Below are 12,590 nucleotides of genomic sequence, written 5' to 3' on the forward strand. Positions count from 1 at the left end.
CCAGACTGCTTCCCTCCCTCTTTTCCTCCCTCCCTCCCTCGCTCCCTCCCTCCCTTCCTTCTTTCCTTTTTTCAATAGAGTTTCTCTGGCTGTCCTGGAACTCACACTGTAGACCAGGCTGACCTCGAACTCAGAGATCCGCCTGCCTCTTTCTCATGTGCTGGGATTAAAGACATGTGCCACCACCAAGAGGCTTTCGCATTTCTTTGTTGATAAGCTATTAAAAACCTGTGGGGGCAGTGAGATAGTTCCGTAGCTACAGGCACTTGCTAATCTGATGATCCCAGTTTGATCCCTAGAGCCATGTAAAGGTAGAGGGAAGAAACAACTGCACAAGGTTGTTCCCTGACCTCTACAAGTTGGTATGCACACACATTCACAGAATAGTAATAAGATAAAAAGTTATGAATGCAGGACAATAAAAGATTCAATTAAAGATGGCAAAAAGATTACTGGGTATTTTGTTCATTTCATATGGATGACAGTAAGCACAGAAAAGGGTGTGTCATATAAGTAGTTAATAGAAGAGGCAGATTACAACTTCAGTGAGGTCTGTGTATGTTAAAAACAAACACGGTAGTACTGTCAAATGAAAGGCTGTGGAGCAGCTGAAACTCTCATGCCTTTGCTATGGGAGACCGTTTTGGAAAATGGCTTGGTGGTTTCTTAAAAAGTTGGCCATAATATTTGTCATGTGATCTAGCAGTCCTCTTCCTAAATGTTTCCCCACATGTTCACACAAAACCCTCCACAGGAGTATTTATAGCAGCTTTGTTTCTAGTCATTGGGAACAGTTCAGATACCTATCACTTGATAAATGAGCAGATTTTGGTACTGCCCTATAGTAGAACCAACTTAGCAACGACATGCAGTTAATTATTGATGGCAGACAACAGAAGGGGTGATTGTGAGGCTGGAGAGATGGTTCAGTAGTTATGAGTGCTGGCTGCTCTTGCAGAGGTCCTGAGTTCACTCCCTAGCAACCACATGTTGGCTCACAACCGTCTATAATGGGATCCAGTTATGCAGACAGGCCACTCATATGCATAAATTATGTAAAAAAGATGGTGGAGGCAATACTTAGGGTGAGGGAAGAGCCTTTGTCTTCAGTGTGCTGCTCCTCAGAACAGGTGTTTGACAGAAATTATGGAGCTGATTCTTCCCGAGAAGCAAGGCCTTAAAAAAAAGGGAACAGCTGGATGTGGTACTATCTATTATAATTCCAACCCTCAGGATGTTGAGAAAGGAGGATCATTGAGAATTTGGGGTCAGTCTGGACTATATATAAGATTTTTTTCAGAAAACAACAACATCCTAGTTAGCTTTAATTGTGTAGTTGACACATCTTAGAATCATCTGAGGGGAAAGCTTTGAGAAATTACCTGAATCAGATTGGGCAGTGAGCAAGTCTGTGGGTGTTTGTTTCGTTTATTAATTGATAGAGGAGGGGTCGGCGATACTATAAATAATTCTGGTTGTATAAGGAAGCTAGTTAAGGACTAATGAGATGGCTCATAGGGAAAGTCATCTGTACCAAGGCTGACAACCTGAGTTTGATCGATCAATTGATCGATCTATCTATATCTATATCTATATCTATATCTATATCTATATCTATATCTATATCTATATCTATATCTATATCTATCTAGTTGAGACAGGGTTTCTCTGGGTAGCCCTAGCTGTCCTAGAACTCAGAGATCCACCTGCCTCTGCCTCCCAAGTGCTGGGATTAAAGGCGTGCACCACCTCTGCCCTGCCAAGAAAGGGCTGTTTTTAAAAGTGAAGTTTACATGCAGAAAATAGGAATAGGCCTGTAGAGAATATGCTCAAGATAAACCCCAGTGTTTTAAACTCATCAGCACAGGAGGTTAGGCTACTTCTTTGATGATCTTAACGACATACTTGACTCTATTTTCTTGTATTTTAAAGATTAGAATAAAACACTCTTAGATTTGTAATTTCTGTAGTGCTTATAATTTCTTTAGGAATTATATTTAAATATTTTCCTTGATTAACTAAAACTTTGTTGTTATATAACAAGTAGTGACTTTTTTTTTAATTTTTTAGAGTGTGTTTGTGTGTTTCTGCATGTGAATGTGGCCCTATGAGTTCAGATACCTGGAGGGAAGAGGAATAAGTTCACCCTGAGGCTGGAAGTAGGCACTTTTGAGCCACCAGACTTAGATGCTGGCTTCTCAACTTGGGTTTTTAAGCGCAGTAATGGCTCTTCACTGCTGAGCCATCTCTCCAGCCTTGCTATTTTTAATATATACATTTTATTTTTTAACTTTGTTTTGTCTGGAGTTTTAGTCTTTTTAAACTAGAAGTTCACCATTGCTTTTTTGTTTGTTTGTTTATTTTGAGACAGAATTTTTCTGTGTAGCTTTGGCTGTCCTGGACAAAGGACTGTAGACCAGGCTGGCCTTAAACTCACAGCAATTCAGCTGCCTCTGCCTCCGGAGTGCCGGGATTAAAGGTGTGCGCCACCACGTATGGCTTCACCACTGCTTTTTAAAAAAGCTTTTTTCTTTTTTTTTAGGTGTGTGCCCGTGTTTATGCACTTTGTGTGTATGTGTGTATATGAATTGAGTGTTTGCCACAGCTTAAATATGGAAGTCAGAGGACAGTCTCAGGTGTCAGGCCTTGTCTTCTCCCTTGTTTGGGACAAGGTTTTTTTATTTGTTGCTCTGTACTTCAGGCTTGCTGTCCTGTGAGCTTCTGGGATGTTCCTGTTTTGGCCTCCCTTCCTGCATAGGTGTGTTGAGACACTTTTCCTACAGTTCACTTGTTATGTAGACTGTAGTAATCTCAGTCAGGTTGTCAGTGTTGTGCTGCATCAAGCACTTTACTTTTTCAGCCATCTCCCCAGCACTTTTTTTGTTTGTTTATTTTTTGTTAATGCTGGATTTTAGACACAAGACATCACATATGTTAGGCATGTGCTCAATCACTTAACTACAGCCCCAGTTCTAATTTAAGTCTTTTAAATATAATCACAAAACAATTTATCTTTTAAAATGATACAGTTACCACCATCAATTTTTGAACCTTTGTACTGTCCCCCGCTCCCCCCCAAGAATTTCCACCTCTCTAGTGGTCACTGTCCATAATTCTTAGCCCATGTTGTGGTTTGTGTCTGGAGAATAGACGACAACTGACAAGATTCATGGTAGGTCTCCTACCATGTGGGTCTTGAGATTGAATTCTGGTCATCAGTCTTTGTGGCAAGTGCCTTTACCCTGTTGAGCCATCTTGCTGACTCTCATTGGAGTTTTTAGGGTAGTGATTCAGAGAGAGAGAGAGAGAGACTGTATGATAGGTATTCTTCACCTATGAAATGAGACAATTCAAGCCAAATTAAAAATAAAAGTACAGGTTTATTGGGGGCAGCTTTTGGGTGGGTTCACTGACCTCACAGGGGGTGTCAGTGAAGTTACCATGCAGAAGGAGACAGAAAAGGGGGGGCGGCAGAGAGAGAAAGTGAGTGTGCAGAGAGAAAGACAGGAACCAAAATGTCTGGGTTATATAGTGAAGAGCCTCTGGGGGAGAGGAAGCCCCATCCCTGGGGCTTCTAATTAGAATTAGACTAATAATTTATCTGAACTCTATTAGAGTAATGTTAAAGCTCTGAACAGTCTTAATACAATAGTAGCATAGTGAGGGGAAGAAATGTGAAGCATTTTCATTCTCTTTATATACCTTAAATCACTTTATTATCATCATTGAAGTTTTTACGTCCTCCAGCCTTCATTTACCAGCCTTAAACATCTTCTTAAACCTTCATCCATTTTCTTAGATCCTCATAACTTAAGCTTTTGTATCCTCAGACCTTATATAAACTTTACACATTTTCCTATCCAACTACCTACCATGAAACACAGGTGTGTGTGTATGTGTGTGTGTGTTTACTAGAGCAGTTACTGTAAAGTGTGTTCCTTTAGGTAAGGGAAATAGTAAAAAGTTACTTCTTTGATTAGTCTAGTCTTCAAACCCATCAGAGACCTGAGAAGGATAAATTATAGCAGGAAGTATAATCCAGATGGCTTATGTATCAATTAAAATGACAGACTAGTCTATAGTCTACTATCTAGACAGTTATCTGAGGTTGTTGTGGTCTCCATAGCCACGTGGGCAGAGACAGTTTGGACATCAAGCACAGAAGACGAGAGGCTTTTTCTGTGGAGGAAGAACATGGGAGAGAAAGAGCTCACCTTGTCCCCAGGTGACCTGTTTGTCCAGAATTCAGGCTGGGCCCTAGCGGTGGACAAGGCATTGGGGTAGTCTTTCCCAGTGGTTTAGCATACCATAATGTAGGTGGAGTTCTTTGTTGTGCCTATATCTTCTTAGAGACCTTGTGGGTTATTGTTAGGACTTGGGAGTTTCTGTCATGATAAGTTTGAATATCTTAAATGCCAGGTCTCTGACAGGCTTGAGGGCTAGTATCTACCAAGCATATCTGAGTTAAACAAGCTTTGTCTTTTTTTAGTTATCTGCTCCAAACTTTACCTTGCAAACATAATGCAGGAATGCTTAGTACCATGGCCAGCAGAGTAACTTTTGGGAGTAATGATCCACAGGAGCTAAGAATGTAGTTAAATTAGGTAGCCATTGATGGTTCAAAATTCAGCAATCTTTCCCTGAGTAGTTTAAGCACAGCACAATATGGTGAAAACTTTCCTGGTGATAATCAACTCAATCCTGTGTGTACAATAAAACTTAAGATATAACTATATCAAAAACTCTTTGTAAAGAGTTTGTAAAGTACATGTGACATGTAAGAATGACAAGCTCATGATAAGGGTTTAGGGGAGGATCTGGTATAGGCTCAGATAACAAATAACCAAAAACAGAGTCACCTGGCTGTTAACCACATCTGCTCCCAGCCTTCTGGGCAGATAACAGGTTATGAATCCTTTCTTTGAAGGAACAATCTTATGTTATGTATTTAACATTCTTGGTTCCTCTAGTGCTTATCTGTGAACACAAGAACCTTGGTGACTCCTACATCTCTCCCTTTTTATTTTTTAAGAGAAAATTGTAATAGAGACCAATTTGAATGCCTTGCCTGCGTGGTTAGTCTTTTTTTTTTTTTTTTACATTTTAAATCAGGTTAATTTGAATAGGCATTTATAACTTTGAAATTTTATTATTATATAAAATTTATTTTGAGGCCCGGTTGAATTATAGATTGTAAAACGTAACTTTGAATTTTTATAAAAATCCATATCAATTTAAAATGAGGCTTGTTGTCCTAGTCTAAAAGGAGAAAAACAGTTTTGATTAAGGAAGTCTTGTAAATCCAATGAGAAAAGTATATAAATCGTTAGATAAGAATTTAAAGCATTAAAAAATATATATGTGTATATTTTAAGAGCAGAGTATACAGAAATCAGGAAGAAAAGATTTTTTTAAAGCTTGGAAGCAGCACCTTAGAGCTTACAGAATTGAGAGGCATAGCAGCGGGGGTGGGGTGAGCCGCTTGGAATGCTGCAGGAGTCATGGCTAGCCTTAACTAATAATATAGGCCACAGTAACAATTACAAGACTGGCCTACCGAGGACCAAGGAGAGGGGAAAGCCATCTTCGCCATGGTGGCCATTCTAAGGTCCTTGAGAGATTTTATTTACTATTCATGCAGATCATTACTTTGACCATTGATAGAATGAGAAAAATCTGATATATTCCAGGAAGTTGTTGACAGCTAAGATTATGTTGAACAACAAATAATTCATAGTTGCTGTTTTGTAAAACTGTGGTTCTCAATTCATCCATCTCTTGGCTAATTTCTGCTAATATTTTTGCTGTAATATAAGTAGTTTTACTAATCATACAGGCCATTTTTTTAACCTTTCTTTGTATTTCCATAATCATTCTTGGGACTAGTAAAAAAGCCTAAAAATAATGCTCAGCATGGCAAAACAATACTATTTTGTTTCCTATTACAGGTGTGCCTTTTATGCCCCCCTAAAAAAATGCATTTGGATTCTGCATTGGCAAGCTGAGAATTGACATGTAGTCAGTAAACATAACATCATCACTAGTATTGTATCTTTGTCTCCTGAAATCATTATCTTATTCTTCCTCTTGGGACATCTATTTTTGGTGGTTTGTCCCCTGTTTTCAGATACTTTATTTGTTCAGTGGTCTTCAGGATGCTATCTTAGTCTGATGCATCAGAGTGGGAGCCATCTGGGACTTCATTCATTTTCTGGAAAGATAAAAGCATAACCTCATTTTGGTGCTAACATCAGGCCCTCTCCCATTGATTAGTTTTTAATTCTTTCTACTTAATATATATTTTAGACTGTGACTCCTTTAGGGCAAAATGCTTTTGGGTAGCAGAAGAAACATCCTTTAAAGTGAAAAAAATTGAAGTTAGCTAAATGTAGAAGGGTTTGTGGGAATTTAAGTGGGTTTCTATATCCTGTTTTTATTTTTTAAATTTGTCTTTTAAATATTTGGTGTCATTCCAGAATAGATTGACCCTGTGGATTGGAAGGGATACTAATAACAAGATTAATTTATTCCATACATTGCATAATTCCTTAAATTGTGTGCTAGTATAAGTAGGACAATTACTAATTTTCAGTTGTAATGGGAGTCCTAGGGAGGAAATGCATAAAGAGCTATTTGACAAAGTAGAATTCCAGATATGATACAGTGGTATCTTCCTGAAGCCCCGAGGGCCCCATGCCACATCTGGAGCAGTACTCTACAGCTGACTATGTAGGGAGGGGCATTGTGCACACATGTGCTCACTTAACAGAGAAGGTCTCAGTCACAGACAGCCCTAGTGTCAGACATCAAGCTGATGTGAGAACCACCTACTACTAATTATGTACTAGAAGTTTGGAATAGTGTGTGAAATGGGCCTTCAGAAGAGGATGGGCTCTTGTGAGTCTCCTCTAACTTTATGTCAGACCAAGGGCAAGCAAGCACAGAATTAGAAAAGCAAACAATCTACTTAATTAACAATGGTCATTAACTTTTAAATATTTAAACCCGTGACTATATAACATTTTCAGTCTTCAAAATTCATGGCACGTTTAAACAGCATAGTCTGGTTTATGAAGATTCATTTCTGCCTCTTGGCTTTTCTCCTGGGGATCAGAAGTGTTGATCATTTTGGCTTACCACAGTCTCTTCAGGCTGTCTACGAAGTTTATCTTTAGCTGGTCAATATCAGAATGTGAAAGAATGAAGAAAACAGTCTTTTGAGTCAAGTATAATAATGTAATGTCCTTGAGGAATCATAGTAGTTTTGAGCATCCCTGTCTGGAGGACCCCCTTCCCCAAAGTAATTTTCATAGTAGCGTTCATATCCCTGAGATCATATAACAGTCAAAATTTATCTTTTACTCTTTCATGAATTACAAAAATAGGGGAGTTCCAAGGATTAACTGAAGGTTCTATATGTCTTAGTTGTAATTGTTCTTGTACTAGTGGTTAGTCTTGTTTTAATTTTTCCCCCATGAAGGAGCCATTGATCAATCTACACTGGGTCATTACCTCTGTGAGAGAAAACAAAAACTAAGCTCTGGAGCATATAAGCCCTGATGCTCATTTGGGGGAGCTGAGGTTTGGGGTTTTGGGGGAATTGCTGAGGTTGAGAGGTGCACAGGTCACAGCTCTGAAGCAAAGGGCCACAAGTTTGTGCATCCAGAGGCTCAGAGCTTCTTTCCTGAGTGGCCCCAGAGTTCACTTGTACTGTCCTATCAAGACCTGCCAAGATGTGTCTGGCAGAGGATTTTTAAATTTTCTTTTTATGATCCTCCTAAGAGGGTCCAAGCAATACATTACTGTAGTTTATCTTGCAAAATAATTGATAGGGATTTTATCTTCCCTTTCATGAGCCTTTATTACATTAGCTCCTATATGTTTCCAGTTTTCAACATCAATGGTTCCTTGTTTAGGAAATCAAGGATTGAATTTTACAGTCACTTGTATGAAGCTGCAGAGTTGCTGTATTTTTCTCTTCTGGATCTTACACACCTTTACTTTTGTAAAATGCTTTGCCTCAGAGAACTGAGAAGAACCATGCTATTTTACTTCACAACATCTTGGGTGAGAGTACCAAATTCCTACCTTTAGCTTCTATTTAGGGAAAAACTTTCTTACCTTCTCTGAGGATCAAGCCCCACACCCTGGGCCCCAGTTGAGGGGGTTTCTTTCTCCCACATTCCAGGACTGTGAGCACTCTGATTTATACTGGTGCTCTTTGTGAGCTATGAACTTCTTTCTGTTCTAATTCTATTCTGATCTCTAGTGCTTACTTAGTTCTTTGCAGAGAAAGAGAAGAGGCATACACAGCAGGATACTTGAAGTGACCCTAGCCACTGTTAGGTGCCAGGTAGAAGCAGCCTGTGTTTGTTCTTTCTGTCTTGTCCCTTTGGTCTTCACTTATTGTTCACTTGTCCTCTATATACAAAATGAACCTTGAGAACAGAGCCTATTTCCAGCTTCTTCTGGAACCCTTGTAGTGTCTGGGAGTAGGTGATGTTACAGGAGATGGCTTCTGTGAATTCTGCCTGCTTTCTGAGGGCTTGGTGCCTTTGAGTATCCCTATTAGGCTTCTGATTAGTAGTTTAATAAATAGTAGGTGAGACTGCCCAGTTTCTCTCTTCATTTGTTAGTGTGTCATACATAGGGTTTGTGTAGCTGGAATTATTAATTGAGAAAACTGCCACAAGTGTTGATGTCAAGTGGGGAAGGACACAGATTGGGGCCGTGGTGCCTAGATGTGGTTGTACATTCACTGGCTTCTCAGTGCTTTAGTTTCTTCATCCATGAAACTAAGATTGGTGTGGTGGTAATGGGGTGATGGTATCTGCTTGCTTGGGTTGTTAGTGAAAATCAGGTGAGCAGACATTTTAAAAGTGTTCTGATCAAGGTCTGGCACACAGCAAGTTGTCACTTGGCACTCACATTAGTGTTGTGGCTGGCTGGCTTGCAGTCAGTGCTGGTAGAGGATGGGTGGGTATTAGCAGTGCCTTGTTTTGCAAACACCAAAACTGTGGTTCCTGCTGGTCATGATTCGTTGTCTCGCGGGTAGTTGTCATATATTCACTCATCTTCCCCAGCTTCCTGTGGAATGATAGAAGAGAGATACAGCAGTTGTTACAAACCTGGCAGGAAGGTTGAACAGTGGTCTTTCCAGCACTTTTGGGGAGTTTGTTGTATTGGGAGGCTTTAATTGAAAAAGGTATTATATCCTTTATTTCCACTAATAGAAACTTAACACCTGTCAGGCCTTAATATTTGTTGATAGACTAATTTTACTAAGAAAAGTATTTTTTAGTTGAAGCAATGACATGCAGTGAGAGAAATGCTAATTAGTAATGTTACAGATGTAAGCTTATTACGAGATTCCTAGCACTGTAAAGTTGTCATATATTACAAACACTGGATGTTCATTGGAAGTGTTGTGTTTAATTCCTCATGCAAACATAGGTCACAGACTTAGAAATATTCATGTGAGTATGAATATTATTTTTTCTAGATATTTCTCTAGTTGGCTGACATAGGGCATTTCTGTATTTTTTTATTGTTTCCGAAAGCATTCTGATGTGTTTGTGGGTAAGTCTAACATATAAAGCGCTGCAGCATTATAAGAAATGTGACAGTCAGTTTCTTATTTTTATGACTTAACTTTTGTTGACATTTATAAGCAATTCATTTGTTAAAATGTTTATTCTGGGCTGGAGAGATGGCTGAGTGGTTAAGAGCACATACTGCTCTTGCAGAGGATCTGAGTTCAGTTCCCAGCATCCACATCAGGTGGCTCACAGCTGCTTAAAACTCCACCTCCAGGGGATCGAATACCTTATTCTGGAGTCTCTGAAAACTTGCACACATACTGTACATATAATTAAAAAGAATACAATTTAAAAATAAAAGTTCATTTCCAGCGACTTGCAGGCCAGGTTAGATCGGTTGTGTGCAGCATTTGGAGGATTTTAGAATTACTTTTCTGCATACTGATCTTGCTCATAACATTGTTTACTAGCCTTTTATTTTTTCCTGGTCTGATTTTGCACTTGGTACTTCTGCAGTGGAAGTTTAGAAGTTTTTAGAGCACTGCACCTGTGATTTCTTGCATAGCTGGGTTATAGATAGTCTGTAGCTTTTTAAAGGTTGCCTTTTCTTTTTCATATTCATTCTGTAACTGTTCATCAGCCTCTGACCAGTGGGACCTGGGGTGACATGGTGTTCAGGATGGAGACAGGACACACCATTACTATATATTACTTATACCATACATTTTCTGTCGCCTGGGAGAAAAAACCCACAAATTCTGTCTGTTATCTTATTACTTTAAGGCGACTGGAGGTTGGTAGAACAAGGCTTCCACCCCTCTGTGGTAGCTGATACATAGTAAGATGCTGGAGATTAGATTAGACACTTTTACCTCTGTCAGAGCTTGCTTGTGGTGGGGGCAGCTGAACAGAAAGTGATGCATCAGTGAACCATGTGGGGAAATGGAGTAGAAAAGTAGATAGGCTTTGTGATTTCAGATGCATCCTCAGGACAGAACACATTGAGTAGATGACAAGGCATGGCGGGGGAAAGGGCATGGTTGTGACAACTGAGGCAGACTCTTGGACAGTGCTGAGGTGCTGAGGTGGGCAGAGAGAAGTGCTGAGGAAACCAGCAGATAGATAAGCGTGAAGAGGGTGTAGGCAGGTGGAGCCATGTCACACAGGTCTTCACATACGCTGCTAAGAATGTTGGTACCTATACTGGGCAAGTTGGGTAATTGTTGGTGATGTCCAGAGGACTGAACTACATGCTTGCTCTTTTGAGAGATCAGCAGCTGCTGGGTTTAGGATAGAATCTGAGGAAGCAGATTGGAGGCTGTAGCTGTGGTCCTGCAGGAGCCTAGACTGGAATGTGAGCAGTAGGCAATGAAAAGTACATAGACACTGGCTGTGTTCTGAAGGTAGTGATAAGGGGTTTCTGACAGATCTCTTTGAAGAAGACAAGAATGACTACAGATGAGGATTTTGGGTTTCTACAAATAGCACCATCTCTCGTGTAAATTTTAATTTAATGGGTTTACTTGTGAAGTAGGATTTATCAGAGTTGCATTTAACTATTCTAAAACTAATTTAATTGGAACGGCACAGAATTTTTAGTGAAAGCTGACCCTGTGTATTTCACAGGATAGGGAACAGAAGATTTCTTAATGTTTGCATTTAGGTCTTTATCTGTTCTTTTAAAATGCTTGACCCCTCTGAATCAACAAAATGAGGAAGCAGTTACCTCTCTGTGATTGTTTCTTAGACTAAGGGTTATTATTTTGATTATAACTATCGATTTTTTCTTTGTTTGTTGAGACAGGATCTCTATGTAGAACAGGTTGACCTTGAACTCACAGATCCTCCTTCCTCTGCCTCCTAGGTATTGGGACTAAAGGTTCAGGGTTTGTGTCTAGCTATAACTACAATATTAGAAAAAGTTAAGGCAATCATTCTGGTTACTAGTAGTGTACCTCCTCCCCATTCTTTCCAGCTGTCATTTGACTCCATGGCTCCTCAGTGGGCCAGTGGTTTCTCAGGTCTTTTTAAACTTCTGCATCAGTTCCAGTGAGTACTATGTATACCTTTAGTCATCTGTTCTCTGACTGACTATAGAAATTAATCATCTTTTATACCTGACTTTTCCACTCCTTAGAACTTACACACTGCTGGGCATGGTGGCGCATGCCTTTGATCCCAGCACTTGGGAGGCAGAGGCAGGCAGATCTCTGTGAGTTGGAGGCCAGTCTGGTCTACAAAGCAAGTCCAGGACAGCCAGGGCTCTGTTACCCTGTCTTGGTGGGGGGAGGCTCACATTAAAAGATGGGAATATTTGGACAGTGAATAAATTATTGGGAGGCTGCAGAGAGAGCCGCATCCATGGATTAAAACCAGAAACTGGGTTCATTCTGCCCTTTCTTCCTGTTCTCTTTTCTCAGGGCTGTGCTTGTCCCCTCCACTGTTATTGCCAGAGCCTTAGCTCTAACTCCCTCCTTCCTTGCTCTGCCCACTCTTTATTCTGCTCTGGGAGTCCTAAGGCAGTTATTAAATTGGGCTCAAAAAAATGGTTCCTGGGTTAGAGGGCGGTTCAGAGTCCCTGGATCACAGCTGAGCATGTTTTTCTTTCTCCTGTGGTGTCTGTGCCCTCATGGTGGAGGCCATGCAATAGCACTGCTCTGGCTCAGAAGGTGCTTTAAATGAACACTTAGGTTCAGTGGGTGCAGAGGATAGTCTGGCAGTGGGAGTACCTTGTGATGGTGGTGTGGTTTCTGAGTCATCCATTTTCAGAAGACTACTTTTGGCTTGGATGACTTGTGTAGCTGTTGGTGATGGCTGAGGTTGATCTCCAAGCCATGTTCATGTGGTGCAGCAGATTGTGGTTTTGCTTGGTATGCTTACTTCTTCCAGGATGGCAATAGTTCTCTGTGACCCTGCCTCCTCTGTAATGAGTGGGTATTGCCCAGGATACCTCTTTGTGTCTGTTGGCTCTTTTGCTAGCTTCTTCTGTTCTCTCAGTCTGCTTGCAATATTTTTGTAGCTCTTTCTTCTAGGGTCATAGTCATACCTGGG

General features: G+C 40.2%; 1 protein-coding gene across 3 annotated transcripts in view; it reads left to right on the top strand.

Moving 5' to 3' along the window:
* Ptk2 (protein tyrosine kinase 2) overlaps positions 1-12,590 on the top strand; it is a 207,450-nt gene that overhangs the window by 41,016 nt on the left and 153,844 nt on the right. The gene's annotated exons all lie outside the window — the stretch shown is intronic.

This window comes from Meriones unguiculatus, chromosome 8 (assembly GCF_030254825.1).
Source record: "Meriones unguiculatus strain TT.TT164.6M chromosome 8, Bangor_MerUng_6.1, whole genome shotgun sequence".
NCBI classification, from domain to species: domain Eukaryota; kingdom Metazoa; phylum Chordata; class Mammalia; order Rodentia; family Muridae; genus Meriones; species Meriones unguiculatus.